General features: G+C 43.8%; 1 protein-coding gene across 1 annotated transcript in view; it reads right to left on the bottom strand.

Moving 5' to 3' along the window:
• Positions 1 to 6,194, bottom strand: part of NAP1L1 (nucleosome assembly protein 1 like 1) — a 38,385-nt gene extending 32,191 nt beyond the window's left edge. The window contains exon 1 of the mRNA XM_065838007.2: positions 6,076 to 6,194. The gene's annotated coding sequence lies outside the window, so the exon portion shown is untranslated. The remainder of the gene's footprint in view (positions 1 to 6,075) is intronic.
• Between the last annotated feature and the right edge of the window lie 11,170 nt (positions 6,195 to 17,364).

Genomic DNA, 17,364 nt, shown 5'->3' on the forward strand with positions numbered 1-17,364 from the left:
AGGGGCCCAGAACTGGACACAATATTCCAGATGGGGTCTCACCAGGGCGGAGTAGAGGGGAAGGAGGACCTCTCTCGATCTACTGACCACCCCCCTTGTAATACACCCAAGGATGCCATTGGCCTTCCTGGCCACAAGGGCACAGTGCTGTCTCATGGTCATCCTGCTGTCCACCAGGACCCCCAGGTCCCTTTCCCCTACACTGCTCTCTAATAGGTCATTCCCCAACCTATACTGGAACCTGGGGTTGTTCCTGCCCAGATGCAGGACTCTACACTTTCCCTTGTTAAATTTCATCAGGTTATTCCCCGCCCAACTCTCCAGCCTGTCCAGGTCTTGCTGGATGGCAGCACAGTCTTCTGGCGTGCCAGCCACTCCTCCCAGCTTAGTGTCATCAGCAAACTTGCTGATAGTACACTCAATTCCCTCGTCCAAATTGTTAATGAATATATTGAATAATATTCAGCCATCCAAAGTCAAGATGAGAAATCTCCAAAACTGAAGGAGCAAAGATCTACTTAAAACGGTGATCCAAGCAAGGCAAAATACATAGTAGTAAAAGCTAAACTAACATATATTAAAAGAAACAATTCAAACTAATTTAGAATTCGAAAGGCAAAAAAATCGCTGTGCAAAGGCACAGGTATAATTGTGCACAGCCTACTGAAGACTTCCACTCAACACGCAGAAGTAGGCAAGATCTGAAATGACTGCATGATGACTAAAACAGACAATGCAAAATAACATTATACACTTCAGTGTCATATCCTTAAAAAAATACTGTATTCATTGCTGAACATTCTGGAAGAGAGGAAATAAACTAGTTCAGGGTCTAGTCACAGGAACACCTGCAGAACAGAAGCAACTTAAATCTGAGATTAATAGTATTTGAGAGTTGAACAATGATAAATGACACTAATATATTTATGTTAAAGGAAGCTCAAAAAGAACTGATTAAAAATTTGTGTGGATGTAAACTATTGTTTTATTTTATGTCCCCTCCTGTGTCCCCCCCATCTTAACCTTTCAATGCTTAAACCAGGTTTTTAACCAGAGCCAGAACTAAAAAGAAGCTTCCCATCAATGGCCAGTCATCCCACAAGAAACATGAAAGAACCCTTCCTTTGAAACACTGTATATTACACAACATCTAGATGAAGTACTGGCGTTAACTAATATTACTGAAGACAGTGAGAAAAGATGACAAGCATTTATGGTTCTACCCTGGGTCTTCAAAGCTTGGAGTTTTGCTCTACTCCATTTTCAGACTCATCTGCTTAGTCAAACATCTGAACCAGAACTTCCAACACTTAAAAATGAGAGCATCTCTAGCATCTCTCAGGTTTTGGGTGAGAGTTTGGTAGTGGTGTTTTTTGCTGTTTTGTTTTGTTTTTAAAGAATTAATGTCAAATCAGCAACTGAAGGCTTCACAGCTACAGGTACACCCAGAAACAGAAGTCTTCATATCTAAAAAGTTTCTTTCACCTTTGGGTCCTAAAAAGGTACTAAGGATAAACTGGTAATATTTTGGTCTAAAGTCTACATGACCCAGTGAAACAGCTGATGTACAACTGCCTAGTCATTACTGCAAGTTAAGCTTTAAACTCAGACATCACCACTGTAAATTATGTCTGTGCAAATGTACATTTAAGCATATATTCAGCCCCCAAATGTACCCTCTGATTTCAAATATTAAAACATAAACAGCTTTCCATCTAGGAAAGATCTCCAGTCTAGCCTTTGACAGTAGTTAAGATGCAGATTATGTTCTAGTGATACGTAAATTCATTTAAAATATTAATCTTTAGGGAGAATTTAAATTACTTCAAATCTCAAATTATTTATATTTTTAAACTAAATACAAAGTATCAAAAGTAAATTAGCAGAGTCTCATTTTCTTTTCTGAATGCAACTGAAGTTTTATTGTGCAACATATGTAATGTTCCTGAAAATTTAAGGTCAAAGTTATCACTAAATATGTGAAGCCATATTCATAATCGCTTTTCTCCTTTGCATTATCTTTGTTGAGTGTAGGAAGTCCTCAAAAATCTCATGCATTGTTTCTAAACAGCTTAATTTTTCAGAAGGTCATCAAACGAATCTTCAAGCAACTTCTATGATGCCTGTCAGGCACGTCTGGCTTTCCAGACAAATACATTATGACACCAGATCTGCTCTTCAAATTAACAAAGTGAGGTGATGAGGAACTGCACAAACCTCTGAGCTGAGTAATGATCAGCTAGATTGAATTAACTTCAATTACAATCACTTTCGAGCTCAAAGTAATTTACAAATGAAAACCGGCCTATAAGCTTTAAACCCATCATCACAAGCGTTCCTCAGATTAAACACCACTTGTACAATACCATTCTGCTCTATTATTTACTAGCTAGTTTCCTAATGAGAAGTTAGCTTCTGGTCTGTGTGAACGCATTCCATCTAACTCAGAAGACTCCTCAGCTCCAGCAAAATACAATCAGCATTTAGAAGTCTTGTTTCTGTCTGTACAGTACTATCTTCTGTGTAAATGCCTACAAGTACCACACTAATACCAAAGCACTATCAGTTCATGGAAAAGCCCAGAGCTGAAGTTCCATTGAATGCACATACAAAAGCAGAAAAACAGGCATTTTAAGAACATCTGCATCTCCATTTTCTGCAGTCTGTCCAATTCCCAAAGTTCCTTAAAGAAACAAAAACCAAACTTTCAGTTTGAGATTCAGCATGTTTGCAATGATGCCACAAGAATCTAAAGATGAACCAGGTTAAAATGATATTAACAAACAGGCATAGATACCATAAACATGTTCATTATACCCACTGGCCTACTGGAACAACCTGTCTTTCACCAAACGATGTGATCAAGAATTCTATACAGAAGATGCTTGTCTTTCCTCCCCTGAGATTCTTCATTACTGAAATTCAAATCCTCAAGCTATTTTATTCGCTGAAGGAATATAATCTCTGCCACAGTGAGTTAAATTCTCCATGTTACAGTTACTTCAACTTTTAGGAGCTAAGTGAAGGAACAGACTTAGAACAAAGCAACTGATAGTACAGTAAGCCAAAGTTTACTTGAAGATCTGGAGTTCTGTATTAATGAACACTGTCTCAACCTGGAAAACTCAGGTCTCACTCAAGGTTATGAAAAGTTTGTTTAAAAGCTTCATAACATACAAGTCCACAATGCCCTGCTTTCAGTTTCACTTGTGCACACACGTACATTGTCAGCTATGCAAGAAGAAAAAAAAAGACCACCCATTTACAGGGTGCTCAGTAAGCAGAACACCATACCAAGTCCCCTGACAGCTCCCAGGAACAGTTTTTGACTGAGGCAGGGGCTCGATGAAATGTCATGATGGCAAGAGCATTACTGTGCTGTACACACAGAGCACTACAGCAGACCCAGTGCTTCTGGCACTTCCTGTAGCACCGGGCTGGCTGCACAGATGCCGTAGACTACTGTGCACTGCCAGCAGCCCCAGCCCTTGCTTCCTAGCCCTGTGAATGCCAAAGAAGGACAAGGGGCCCTGAAAAACACCAGATCGTACCACCTGTGTACAAGATCCTGATTCCACATACACTCAAATAAACAAACCTCTGTCCTCATAAACCAGAGCACATGATATGCAAGGCCTGTCACGAAATACAGGAAAAGTGGAGGGAAGGAAGATTGTTAGTATACACTGCTCCTATAGGAGTGAGACACACAAACAGGAAATACAGGTATCAGTAGCCTATTCCAAGCACTTACATCAATGTCTCAGGTACCTGAAAACCTGAGTAACTCAAAATTTCAGCTGGTATACAGGCAATAAAGTCATTCAAGCTTATGTAGATTTCAAATTTTATTCTGCCCTAAGAATTAAGGTAATTTCTGCATTTCCAAGAGACTGTAAGCCATTTAGCTCACTTCAATACAAGCACAGTGTCTTTCTTGTTCTTTAAGGAGTTTCCCATTGTAAAATGGGTACAGTAGTAAAACAAGCTACTAAGAAGCTACTAACAAGCTACTAACAAGCTACTAACAAGCTACTAACAAGCTACTAACAAGCTACTAACAAGCTACTAACAAGCTACTAACAAGCTACTAACAAGCTACTAACAAGCTACTAACAAGCTACTAACAAGCTACTAACAAGCTACTAACAAGCTACTAACAAGCTACTAACAAGCTACTAACAAGCTACTAACAAGCTACTAACAAGCTACTAACAAGCTACTAACAAGCTACTAACAAGCTACTAACAAGCTACTAACAAGCTACTAACAAGCTACTAACAAGCTACTAACAAGCTACTAACAAGCTACTAACAAGCTACTAACAAGCTACTAACAAGCTACTAACAAGCTACTAACAAGCTACTAACAAGCTACTAACAAGCTACTAACAAGCTACTAACAAGCTACTAACAAGCTACTAACAAGCTACTAACAAGCTACTAACAAGCTACTAACAAGCTACTAACAAGCTACTAACAAGCTACTAACAAGCTACTAACAAGCTACTAACAAGCTACTAACAAGCTACTAACAAGCTACTAACAAGCTACTAACAAGCTACTAACAAGCTACTAACAAGCTACTAACAAGCTACTAACAAGCTACTAACAAGCTACTAACAAGCTACTAACAAGCTACTAACAAGCTACTAACAAGCTACTAACAAGCTACTAACAAGCTCATCAGAAACTACCTACAACTGTATGCAGCCTTAGGCCTTAGTTCTTCTCCCAAGTTTTATTTTATGATCAAAATGAAAATAATCAGGCACTACCTCCTGCCTGATTAATTTAACTTCCAAGAGCAGACACTGAAACTCCAACAGAGGAGGTGAGCAGAGGAAAGTATTTGTCATACCTTGCACAGCCAGTGCCCACTTCTCCTACCTTCCTCAAAGGAGTTAAAACGTGAAATTTAAGTGTATCTCAATAGGGCTTCAAACACAAATGGACATGCACAAAATTGCAATGTGCTTGGAGACAAACTCTGGAATATGCTGCATGTTATTGCTATACCACAGTCATTTGAAAAAAAGCTTGTGTTTTCTTCTGCAATCAAATGGGAAAGGTTTTGTATTAAATACTGAAAGTCTCACAAGTATTGGCTGTGTAAGTCCCCTAAACATCCAATGTGGAGTAGATAGAATACATTTTATATGCAGATAGATAAATATATATGAATACTAAACACAAGACAATACTTCCAGTTGTAGTTACTAGATCTCTCAGGCAGTTTCTTAGTTTTCCTTTATAACAGTCGTCATTTACCTCCTGTACCTCCTATCTCTATCATTTACACGGCACATATCTACAAGCAGGGGGGAAGCAAGGGCCTCATTTTGGGTGATATCAGCTAGCAGACACCGAGAGAAGCGACATGTTGAACTTCAAAAACCCGAAAAACGCTGTTTCCTGAGGCAGGAAGAGAGAGTTGCCGGTCCCCTGATTGAATCTTTGGGTCCCCCTGCCAGCGGCCAGCAGCACAGCACGCCCCAGCCGCCGCTCCGAGCCCGGGAGCCAGCACAAGGCCACTGCGCTGCCATCCGCCGTCCCCCCGCCATGTGCGCAGCCACCGCCCGCTCGGCACCCACCCCCCCCGCACCCCGCGTCCCTCACCGCGGCCGGACACACACACAGGCACACCCCGCTCTCCCCGGCGCGGCTTTCCGGCCTCACCGCCCTCTCCTTCCCCGGCAGCGCCCCGTCGGCCCCGCTCCGTCCCCACGTGTTGCCGGGCAGACCCGCCTCCCCTCAGCGCCGGCCCGAGCCGAGCGGCCCGGCCTAGCCCAGCCCGGCCCCTCGGCGGGGAGACGCGAGGGAGAGGGGCTGCGGGCACCGCTCCCCGCCCAGGGGCCGGCTGAGCAGCGGCGCTGCCGCCCCGCGGGCCGCGAGGGAGAGGCTGGAGCGGTGCGGGAACCGCTGGCCCCCTGCGACCCGGCGGCCGAGGGACCCCGTTAGGCCGGGCCGGCACCCGCGGCCTCCCCGCGCGGGAGCGGGGACCAGGGGCTCCCCGCCGCTGCCCCCCACCCGCGTCCCCCAGCCCCGGGACGGGCGGCGGCGCCCCGCCCGGTACCTGCGCGGGCCGGGGCTGGCGGTGACTCAGGAGCGAGGAGGAGGCGCCGCGCGGCTGGCGGTAAAAAGACCCGAGCTCCCGCCGCTCGCGCTCATATAGAATTAACGTCACCACGTAACCCCCCCTCCCTCCTCTCCCTCCCCTCCCCCGCGCGCCCTGGGTCTCCTGGCAACGCGCGCGCGCCCTCCCGCTCGCGCCGGCCGACCCGCCTCGGGCGCGCGCCGGCCGTTGGCCGAGGCGGTTGGAGCTTGTCCGGCGGGCGCCCTTCCCCCGCGCGCCCGCTGCCGCGCTCCGGGCGGGCCGGGCCGCGCGCAGGGGAGGCCCGGGCGTGTCGTCCCCCGGGACGTGTGTCCTCTCACGTACCTCGGGCCGGCTCCTCGTCCCCGCCGCGGGCCCGAGGGGAAGGGTGCCCCGCGGCTGGGCGGCATCCTGCCCGCAAACCCACCAGGAGCTGGGGGCCGCCCGGCCTGGGGTGTTCTGTGGCACCCAGAGCTGTGCCCCAGTCGGTGGGTCACTGTGTCCGCTCCTGCCCGGCGGGAGGGTGGCCGAGGTGGACCTGCCAGAGAGCCGGGATGTAATGCTACCCTGACGACCTCAGTGCTGCTTTAAACATGAACTGGGAGGGTCTCTGAAGGCACTAGAGCAAAATAGCAGCGCCTGTCAAGTAGGTACACAGATTTACTCAAAGAGGTAAACCCTATTCACAAAGGCCACAGATACCATAAAACCACAGTCAGCACTAGCTTACCGTAAAAGACCAGGCTCAAAACCATGGTGCTTCAAGCGCTGTTTCATCAGTTTCGATTGCTCCTGCCTTGGCCCGGGACAGCCAGCCAGCAGCAACAGCTTCAGCCCTCCCATTTCAACTTGCCGTGCTTGCCTGCCAGAGATCTAAGCAGCCTGGTTTCTGCAAGTGCCTCTCAAGCCTAATGGCAAGCTCCAAGTGAAGCCTTTCCCAAAACCGATTACTTCCCAGGGCTTCTCTCCCGTGCACATGGTCTTGAGCATGGAGCACACTTGGGGAAGACATCTGTGATCTACACTAAACTTATAGAAACATAAATGTCGTTGGGACTTCTAGCTTCTCTTGGCTGGAATAAGCTGATGATTTCAAACGTTATTAAAGGCAGGAGGGATGGACAGACACATGGGGCAATGGCATAAGAGCTGTTTACTGAGGATAAATCACCAGATATTTGTATGTTCTCTGCATTTTACTAAATTTGTGCATCTGCTTGTCTAAAGCAATCATCTGCAGTCTAAATGTAGCTATTTAAATAATAGAAATGACAACAGAAAGCAAAAAATTTGCTTAGCATCTGCAACACAATCTATGTTAAGAACAAGCAAAAGATAAAGGATTCTATTCTTCACTGTACAGGGCCACACCAGTTCCAGTGCACAGCAGTAAAGTCTCAGCCCCCATAAGCAGATGTCTTTCTGGTAAAGAAATCCCACCTGCAAGACAGAGGTTTATGCAGGGAACTTAAGGATGTCCTGTTCCCCAGTACATTGAATTTTGGGATGCGGGCTTTTTCATAACGTGCCATTTAAAATAGCTGGAAACTGCAGTAGTGTAAGGAGGCAAAAGGATCCAGGCAAAGGTTGCACAGCATAGTCCAAGTGACAAGAATTAGGGAGAGAGATGGCGACATTATGTGATTTTAAAATCTGTAGCCCTCTTGCAACCCTCAGATTTTAAAATTGTACTAGGTGCTAATTATTTATTTATCTGAGATGTGCCATGCTTGGGTATATGAACAGAGCTGTGCAGATAAAAATGAGCAATCGATTGGTATTTCTTGCAACACCAATTATATGCTATTGCAGACATTCCCTTTATTCAATCAGCTAAAGTGGCAATCATTTGTAAACAAGTGATTCACAAGGCGGCGGCTCGCCTGGCGTGTCCTTCTGCAGCCTGCCACCTCGTGACATGCAGAACCCAGAGGTGAGACCCAGTGACCCCTACAGAGGAGTGATGAGATATGCAGAAACCAGCAGTGTCGAGTAGAGAGTAAACTAGCTGACAGCAGGAGCCAGGGAGTAGGGATGGATCTATGCAGGTCTAAACTGGAAACTTACTTCTAGACTGGAGGGAAATGCCTTTTCATCCAAAATTCACTGATGTCTTTTAGGGGTTTTACCATTAGTCAGGTAGGTCAACCCCTTCTCATGAGGCAAAATAAAGTCCTTGTATTGGGGCTCTTCAGCAGTTTTAGAAGAACAGTTACAGAAACATTTTTTGAGAAGCAACAGTTGCTGTGAATAGCTAAGTAGGAAGGAACAAGGTGGAGGACATACACACACCACCTTGCTTCCACATGGCACCTGCCATCACACGTTTATGGAAAGAAAAAGACAAGCCTATTTTTTACAATACCTGACTTGTATGCACATTCAATCTTTCTATTTTGGGTTGTTTTGCGGTCAGAATAGTTTGACTTATCCCAACATTTGTGTGGCCATGACAACAAGAAACTTTAAAGCTTGACTTGGGTTGAAATTAAACTTGTACTTGAGCTCTAATGGCGTGTATATTCTTCTCTGCTTTGAATTTTCATCCTCCTGTGTGTTTCCCATGCTTCACAGCATGCTCTGCAACTTTTAGTTTCAATCTGCCTGGATAGTGTCTCACTCACTAAGCTATTAAGCATCAGGGAATCTGACCTCTCCCTGGAGTGCACAGGCCTTATCAGCTGCGTTCACTTCTGAGTCCTTCCCCCCACCTTCTGCATCACTGACTTGCAGGTTGGCTGCAGAGGGAGGCTCAGGCAGGGGCCATCTCCAGGCAGAGGCCGTGAGGACGCTCCGGGCTGGAGCACAAGCCTGGGTTTGTATCTGGAGGGGGCTGAAGGTCAAGCACTGAAGCTGCTGCAGAAGGCCAAGCCTGTTGCAATGAATGAGTTTGACACATCCAGGCTCAGTCTGCCTAAGCACAGCATGCGTCCTGTGTGCTTGAGCTGCATTCAGGCTGCAGCTAAGCTAGCGTGACAGTGCTTTGGCTTAGGAAAATGTGTAGGTCATGTAGCTCGGTATGCTTACTTCGGATCAAAAACTCCTCTGTAGCAAGCAATTCAGTGAACATCTAAGCTGCTTTCAGTCCCTTTTGAACTAACAAAAATGCAAAAGGTCCTTAGTATGGACACGGATTTGATTACAGGCACACCTAGATAGGCTTTCAGAATACCAAGCACACTTGGCACCCACCAAAGGCTCAGTTTTACAGGACTCTGATCCTGCTCAGTGCCATAAACCTGTGATGTATGAAAAGCTGTGACCACACAGAATCATAGAATAGTTTGGGTTGGAAGTGACCTTCAAAGTTCATCTAGTCCACCCCCCCTGCAATGAGCAAGGACATCTTCAACTAGATGAGGTTGCTCAGAGCCCCATCCAGCCTGGTCTTGAATGTTTCCAAGGATGGGACATCTATCACCTCTCTGGGCAACCTGGGCCAGCGTTTCACCACCCTCATTGTAAAAAATTTCTTCTTTATGCCTGGCCTGAATCTCCCCTCTTTTAGTTTAAAACCATTACCCCTTATCCTGTTGCAACAGACCCTGCTAAAAACCCTGTCCCCATCTTTCTCATAGGCCCCTTTAAGTACTGAAAGGCCACAATAAGGTCTCCCCAGAGCCTTCTCTTCTCCAGGCTGAACAACCCCAGCTCTCTGAGCCTGGCCTCATGTTGTGTTCTGATCGTAGCTGATTTCAGGTCAGTTCACCCCGAATGTTTTCCAAAGTACTGGTTGCCCAAGGTTATCCCTCCTGAAATCTGTTGGATGGGGTCCTCATGTGAGCACCGAGTTACAACAAGGGATGATATGATTGCTTCTCATCTGCTTCTGTCTGTGGTGGCTGGCTGAGTTACAGTCACCATGGAAGTTATCATCAGTCACTGAAAACGAGAACACCCCCACTGAACTATTTACAGAATAAAAATCCCAAGGTTCCCAAAGTACCACAAAGAGCTGCCTTTTCCTCAGTACAGTTTGAAATTGCGATGAAATCCTCTGCGGAAGTACTAGGTTTACCAGTACACAATGAAAACAGTGAATCCAGAGTATTCCTTTTAAAAGACTGAATTGCTTTCTTGTGGCAAAAAGCGATTCTTTTCAGCTCTTACTGAATGATTATTCCAAATTACATGGCTAGCCAATGAATGATACAGCACAGAGCTGTTGCTAGTTCTTCCACGTATTGTTTACTTTTTGAGGAACTACTTGTTTTCTAAAGGAAAGTACATCATTCCAGAAAGCAAGTCGTAGCTCATAAACAGTGCCACAGACAGCATAGAGAGTTCTGCTGAACTATCACATGGCAAGTCATGCAAATCCCCATGTAGAGCTGAATGAACACCTCTCACAGATTTCTGTTTTGCTCTTGCTTCTGCTTTGTGAAACAAGAGCAGATTTTCCCTCAGGGCACACGTTCGCAGACAGCGGTAGCAATGAACTAAAGAAATACAGAGTGTGCAACCTTTGAGATACTGTCATAAAAGACAAAGAAAAATGACATGGTTTGGAAAAAGTGAAATGCGATTATACACTTTTTGACATAATAAACCTTCAACATCTTTAATATCTGAATATTTTTAATTCTCCAGGGACTAGATTGTGATTAAGATATAAACCAAAAGTAACAGGGGAAAAAGAAAACAAACAACAAACAAAAAGAAAACAAACAATAACAACTAGGGGAGAGGTGAAGAAAATAGGGATACAATGTGGAGTGATAAACTGAGGAAAAAAGTAGACTATATGGGTGTATTGAAATCAATGAAGGAATGGATGTACAAGTACTTTGAAGTTAGTACAGAAGTTAAAATCTTAAGTACAGTGGACTTGGTGTTTTTTAGAGTTATTGCTGGGGGCTAGAACTCACTGCAGGTTGGGGTTATTTAAAAAATACTGCATTTACAGTGAAATCTATCAGAAAAACAGCTGTGCTAACTGAAATATCACTGCAGAATAGATGTTTTAAAGAAGCTGCATGTGGAAACTGATAAATTATTAAATTATTACATTAGAACAAATCTTTTTATAATGCATATAAATTAGTTAAGCCATAAGAAAAAAAGATATTAAATAGAAAAAGCTGTATCTCTTGCAGTCCCTGTAGTTGGTCTTAATGGATCTAACTCTAACATTACAGTAAAACTATATCCAGACGGGTACTTGTTTCTAGTATTATTGGTTACTTCATATGATAAAACAAAATGCCATGAAATTTGATAGTTTTAGTCAAGGGCTTTGCTGGGGTCTCCTAAGGATGTACGTAATATATTGCCTAAAGGCTGCCCAACTTTGTCACAGTTACCTTATACACGAAAGGAGCAAGCTCACTCCCTTAAACTGCTTTGGTTCTTTGACCTTCACATGTTTCATTTGGAAATTGGAGTTTGGTCTGATTTCATTTCTTTTCTCACTGCAGGACGGAATACTACACACTACCAGAACTCTCTGTCATTGCTGAAAACACCCACAGTAGCACCCCCAGCAGGGAAAGGATATATATTAAGCCCCAGACTTGGGCAAGAGAAGGTTCTGAGCCATATGAAAAAATAGCATCCCAAATAGGAAGGAAAAGACAATAACCCATTCTCATGGACTGTCATCCCTCCCTCCCTTTTCCCACTAAAAATCACAGATAGAGCAAATCCAAACATTCCATTTGTATCATCTTCAATTGTTTTGTTTTATTTTTATCATTTCACTCTGTCCTTACTAGCATTAATTCCAATTTTTGCAATTAAAAATCATGATAAAGCTCAAATCTTATATTTTATTATTAAAAAATGCCAAAATGAAACCTGACAATTTTAGAACTTTTTGTCCCGTACACCTCCTGAGTTCAAACATTTGCTAAGACTGACCCTTTTGGATGAGCAGTTTAATTTTCAATGACTTGGCAATTACCAATTTAATCTCTGACCTTGCCCTTTAAAAAAAAGTCCTCAGAACCTCTAGTCAGAATATGACCTGACACAGGAGAGCTAGTTCCTTCCTCCCTTGCAGCCTGATTTCTCAGAAGATGGTGAACCTTAAAGAAGCACAGACACAGATACAGAATACTTGATCTTAATAAATTGTTTTAAACTTTGATTTTGATTTTGTTTTTCAGCAACACGGGCAACAGTTTTGCCTGAAGGCAGGTGCTTTGGCATCACATAGCAGTGCAGAATATGGCTGGGAAGAATTGCAGCTACCTAACTTCAGTCAGCAAAAAAAACCTAAGGTTTTATATAACTTAGTGTCTCAAAATAAATTATTGTTCAAAACACAGCCCTTCAAGTGGCTGGCATTCAAGGGCTGATCAGCTGCATAGCAAAAGCTGTCTGAAGAATGTCAAGATAGCAATACAAACAAACTCTGTTAAGTAAATTTGGAAGAAAAGGTACATATTTAAAACGTTTTGTAATGATAGTTTTCTCTTTTTAATCCTGTACTGCTTCTTCCCTGGCTTTGGCTTAGGGCTAGAGCTGAGAGGGGGAAAGAGGAAAGGGATGTTCAGCTGAAGACCTTTGCGTTTGGGTCAATGGCTACAGTATCTCACTTTCTCTCTCCAAGTACCCAGATACAGTTTCTCAGGACAGTCTGTCAGGGACTGACACCCACACTGTCACAGAGGGCGTCTGGAAGAGTTTGTACTGATAGGATTCTGAGATGCTCAGATCCTGTTTACTGCAATAACCAAAGCAAACTTTTGATCAGAAGATCATGCTGGATATTAATATTGCTGCAATATTGGGCATGAAGTCCCCCATCTATTGACCTGAACTGCTGTCTAAGGAGGTTTGCTACTTCCTTGGGGCTCAGATCTGGAGTATTCTGGAGAGATTGATGTGACTTGTTCAGCCCTCAGATTGTTAACCCCTGCTGCTCTTCCAGGTGGACACCAATGCTACTACCTGGGGACTGCATTAAGCATGACTACATAACTCTGGGCAAGGGCATGGAGGTACAAATGGTTTTGTCCTTTATCCTGTCAGTGAGGGGGAAGGGACTGACAGTAGAAGGTTCCTCTGGATCAACATCTGACTGCACAGCTGGTGTCAATGACAGGGATATGGGTTTTATGAACTGGCATCCTTTGTGAGGATCAAAGGCTGTTGGGAAGAGATGGGATCCCAACTGACTAAGCAGGACAAACCCATCTTTGCCAACAGACTGGTGAACCTGTTAAAGAGAGATTGAAACTGGGAGTGATGGGGGATGGAAATGGCAACCCACAGTAAAGTGAGGAAGTGGTGGACTGGGCTGGCAAGTGAAACAGGCAGGGTGCACAAGAGAGACCTTAAAATCAGCAGTACAGGACTGACGGGGGCTTCAAGCTTCTATACTTAAATAAGGAAGTGCCAAGAGGACAACATTATGAGGTAAGCCCTCACACTTTTCCTGGGAAATCAGCACAACTGTGCACCTCTCTGAAATGCGTGTACACTAACACATGCAGCACAGGGAGCAAAAAGGAGGAATTTGAGCTCTATGTGCTGTTTCTGCAATCTCACTGGGGTTGCAGAGACATAATGGGAGAGCTCACATGGCTGGAGTGTTGCCATGGAGAGATACAGATGTATTGGGTGTCCTTTGAGGAGAGGGAGGAGAAGGAATTGCCCTTTATGTGAGAGCAGCAGGAATGTGTGGGGTTCTCCCTATACATGGATTATGAGCCAGTGCAGCCTTTACCAGTCAGGATCTGAGGGCAGACCAGCAAGGGCAACATTATGGGTGTTTGCTGTATACCACCGAATTAGGACAAAGTAGATTATATACCCTCTTCAAACAACCAGTAGAAACATAATGTTCACAGGCCCTTGTCCTCATGGGGAACTTAAACCACCCCAATATCTGCTGAAGGGACAGCACAGCAAGGCACAAGCAACATAGGCAGTTTCTGGAGTGCAGTGATGGTTACTTCCTGACACAGATGATCAAGGAGCCAATGATGGGAGGCATTCTGCTGGACCTCATAAACAAGGAAGAACTGGTCAGGGGTGTGAAGCAACCTTTGGAGCAACATATGTGGAGTGCTGGGTCCAGTCCTGGGCTCTTCAGTAAAGGAGAGAGATGGACATAAATATATGCTGTCTGGAACAGAGCCATGAATATGGTCAGGGACTGGCACATCTCTCATATGAGGACAGAGTGAGACAGCCAGGACTGTTTAGTGTCTAGAAGAGAAGGCTCATGGGGATCTTATCAATGTTTATGAACAACTGATGGAGTAGTAAAAAAGACAGAGGCAGACTTTTCTCAGCAGTGCTCAGCGAAAAGACAAGGGGCAATAGGCACAAATAGAAATATGGGAAATTCCATTTAAACATCTTAAAAACAATCTTCACTCTGAGGTTGATGAAATACTGCCACAGGTTACCCAGAGGAGCTACAGAATCTCCATCCTTGGAGATGTTCAAACCCCAGTTGGACACAGCACTCAGCAACCAACTCTAGCTATTCCTGCTTTGAGCAGGGCTTGGTGATCTCCAGAGGTCCCTTCCAGCCTCAACTATTACGTGATTCTGTGATATTTACATAAAAGCCTTGTTGACATTTGGTGTTTGGGGATGTGGGACTGAAAAGCTGTGAAAAAAGTCTCAGTTAAATTTTTCATAGTGAAAAATGTAGTGTAATGCTATTAATTTTAAATCACTGGAAGAGTAGCACAGCATGTCTAACATACACAGGCCTCACATGGTCTGTCTGATTAATTCCAAAATGTCCATGTGTAAGTCAGATCAAAATTGTTCTCCATCATTTGCATGACAGATTTGCATGGGGAAATAAAACCTTCATACTTGGGGAACTGAAAATTGGCTATATACTCTGCTGTTTGTTCGGTCTTTTTCTATAATGCCATGCTGGGTCCTAGTTATAAATATAGCATTTTAGTGTTCTGCAGAAGAGCAGACTCCTTCTCCATCATTTAGTCTTATAATCTCTATGCATCTCAAATCATATCTGCAGCCTAATTTAGGCAGTTTTTAAACAGTATTTAAAGGCTGAGGGTACTGATAAAACTGCTTGAGAGATTTTGCTTGTCATTTCATTTTGTTGCTTTATTTTGATGCTTTTACTTTTAATCTTTCTCTGTCTCCCACTGCAATAAGCAGACCTGCCATTTTTAAGAACTCTGTGGTATTGCTACATTAGCTGAAAAAGTATGAAGGGCAGAAACTAGGCAGAAAAATCAAGGGAAGTTGCAAAGGATGGGAGAAAAATAAAAGAGGAAATTTGTTGAAAGCTGTGGGATTTGCTACGTGAAGTAACCAAAGCCTTTAAAAGTAACGGGTGGAATGAATTCCACCTGACTTCAGATGTTCTCAGCTTCAATATCTCAACTTTTCTGGGTTGCCTTAATAGCGTAGAAATATAAGCTTTTGTACAGTGTAATTCACCTGGGCTGTTTTAGTTGTCTGCTTGGAGGTGGAATGACTTGTGCCCTAGAAATGCCTTTTTCTGTCTACTGACAATACAAGGCCTAGAGCAGGGATATCAAACTCATTTTCACTGGGGGCCACATCAGCCTCACAGTTGCTTTCAAAGGGCCAAATGTAATTTTAGGACTGTATAAATATCCTAAAGGATGAACTCAAATGTATGTGTGTGCATTTACTGAATCAACCTAAATTCTCTAGCACTATTTTTAACATCTAAAGTGAAGAAAAGGAAGCTGAACAGCAGAAGTAGTCTGGGCAGCTCCTACCTGCCAAAGCTCGTGGTGCCCCAGAGCACCTGGAACACAAATCACCCAGTATACCTATTTTGCATGTTTAGTGCTGTTTTTCCTTTCTGTTTTCAACAGTGGTGTCTGGCTCTGAAATGCAGAGAGTATGTGTAGAGCCTGGTGGTTTGGCTTGGGCTTTGGGCTGTAAGGGTGATCTTTCCTGCCAAGGTCACCTATCTGCTGTCAGTGACCACCTGTGTCACTTCTTCCTCAGATGCTGTGGAATTACTTGCTGGGACTTGGTGGTGGCTACAAAACTCCAGGTGTGGGCAGACGTGCGAGTCTTATCAGATGTGTTGCTCCTTTCCATCAGGACAGCCTTACTGTTTTGGGGCAGATGTGGTCTTTGTCCTTAGCATACTTTTTCTCAGTAATTTGCTGTGCCAGGAAGCCACAATCCTCAGTATTATCGCAAATGCTAGAAGAACAAGAAAGATGGCCAAGATTACTGAAAGGTTCAGATGGTAGTCTAGAGCTTCTATAGTGAGTATGTGGCCTTTGGGAGATCAAATCTGCAGTGAGCTAAAAATATGTGGTTATATAGCAGTGTTTAAGCATGGAGAATTCATCCAAGTAAGGCTCCATACAGGTGAAGAGGTAATCTGATGTGCAAAACTACACAAAGAGAAAAGACAGAAAGCAGACTTCTTAATCCAAATGTGCATGTGTTACTGTTGTGGTTTAACCTCAGCCAGCACCTAAAGACCATGCAACCGCTCACTCACTCCCCCCAGGTGGGATAGGGGAGAAAATCAGAGGACTAAAAGTGAGAAAGCTTGTCAGCTGAGATAGACAGCTTAACAAGTAAAGCAAAAGCCACATCTGCAAGCAAGGCAAAACAAGGAGTTCATTCACTGCTCCCCATCAGCAGGCAGGTGTCCAGCTATTTTCAGGAAAGCCGGGCTGCATCACAGGTAACAGTTACTTGGGAAGACAAACTCCATCACTCCAAATGTCCCGCCTTCCTTCTTCTTCCCCCCAGATATACACTGAGCATGATGTCATATGGCATGGAATATCCCTTTGGCCAATTTGGGTCAGCTGTCCTGGCTGTTCCCCCTTCCAGCTTGTTATGAAAAGCTGAAAAGTCCTTGACTACCTAGCAACAACTAAAACATCAGTGTGTTATCGACATTATTATAGTTTGAAATCAAAACCACAGCACTATACCAGCTACTAGCATGAAAATTAACTCTATCCCAGCCAAAATCAGGACAGTTGCATAAACAACTTCTTGAAAAAAGCACCACTTTAGAATAGCTGGGGTTTTTTTGTTTGGTTGGTTGGCATTTACTACTATCAACTACTACATTTTACTATGTGATCTAACACTCAAGCTTTTTTTCTAATATTGTTCCCTATTAAATATTCAGACATAAATATCTGCATTAGAATATCATGGTTATTTAGACTACCTTACACATTACAGAGCAGCTTAAAACATGAAAGTGGAATTATTTATATTAGAGGGATAGTAATACAATATCCCATTTGTAAATGGGATATAAATTCATAGGCAAGCACTGCTCAAAATATTCATGAATGTCTAGCATGCTCAAAG

Source organism: Patagioenas fasciata, chromosome 1 (genome assembly GCF_037038585.1).
Source record: "Patagioenas fasciata isolate bPatFas1 chromosome 1, bPatFas1.hap1, whole genome shotgun sequence".
Taxonomy (NCBI): Eukaryota; Metazoa; Chordata; class Aves; order Columbiformes; family Columbidae; genus Patagioenas; species Patagioenas fasciata.